Here is a 1420-nt window from a genome sequence, read left to right as displayed (position 1 = left end):
GCCACTTTCCCGGGGTGCTAGAAAATGATGCCGGGGGCATACCAAATTGATTATTGGGTGATTATTAGCACCCCGGGAGGGTCCATTGAGGGTTTTTCAGGTGTTTTTGGGCCGTTTCAGCCCCTAAAATAGCCGAAATCACCAAATTTATGTACTTTTCAGATCAGCCAAATGTCGAACTTTAACCGAGGCAAAGTTGTCAAAAGGGGTGCTACTGTGAGGGTTCCCATGATAGCCCGAGGTCCCGCGGTGTGGCACCCAGTGGACCCTATTATGGCGCAAAGTCCTACAAATCTGCTCGAACAAGCGCCGAGAGATGTCCCACAATATAAACTTACTCAAGAGCCAATGTTGCTCTCTGTTAGTGCTAGTAAAACTAGTTATAATTAGCCAAATATAAATGTTTATATCACTGTTTATATCACTGTTTATATCACTGTTTATAACCCGGTTATAATATGGGTTATAAGCGAACTGAGTTATAAATTGTGGTCGGGGGGGGGGGGGGGGTCATAGCTCACTGGTCCTTGATTCTCAAAATACTGGTCCAAATTAGATGTCATATATATAGTTTTAAAGCTTTTTTCACGGGCAATTGAATGAGTTATGTCCCGTCCCGATCCGATTCGTACTTTGGTCAGAATTCTGGATTTCAAGTACCGTACCCCCGAAAAGTGAGGTGTGCCTGGTGCTCGTACATTAATAACTTTTTTTGAGTTCACCTAGGAGGCTCATTTTTTAATTTGAGTTAGCTTATAATGTGTGCTAACTGGCGTTACTATTCCGGTCAAATTTGATTTCGATTTCAAAAAGTTATTAGCGAACGAGCATGAGGTACCTCATAGGTCCTAATGTCGGGACCTAAAAATGATTAATTTTTCTCTGGGTCAAAAACGAAAAAAAAATCAGTTCTGATGCCTTTTTATTTTGAATACGATGCCTCTATTTTTTTATGTCTTTAATTTAAAAAAATTATGTCTTTAAATTTTATCGGTGTTTTTATACTTTTTGGTCGCTTGCGGCCATTTCAGTGTTGTAGTACTCTTTTTTAACTGAGTATAGGAAAACAGCTTTTGTAGCTTGTTTGAGGTCCTGTTGATTTTTTTTGCAAGCTTTGCCGGCTATTTTTGACGTTTTTTTTCTGCTATTTTTGATCTTTTTTTCGGCCGTTTTTGACGTTTTTTTGATCAGTTTTGAGGTTTTTTTTCGGCTATTTTTGACCTTTTTTTCGGCCATTTTTGACGTTTTTTTGATCTGTTTTGACTTTTTTTTCGGCTATTTTTGACCTTTTTTTCGGCCATTTTTGACGTTTTTTCGGCTATTTTTGACCTTTTTTTCGGCTATTTTTGACCTTTTTTTCGGCCATTTTTGACGTTTTTTCGGCTATTTTGACCTTTTTTTCGGCTATTTTTGACGTTTT

This window comes from Convolutriloba macropyga, chromosome 6 (assembly GCF_964194025.1).
Source record: "Convolutriloba macropyga chromosome 6, txConMacr16.3, whole genome shotgun sequence".
NCBI lineage: Eukaryota > Metazoa > Xenacoelomorpha > Acoela > Convolutidae > Convolutriloba > Convolutriloba macropyga.
Note: the sequence above shows the minus strand (reverse complement) of the source record.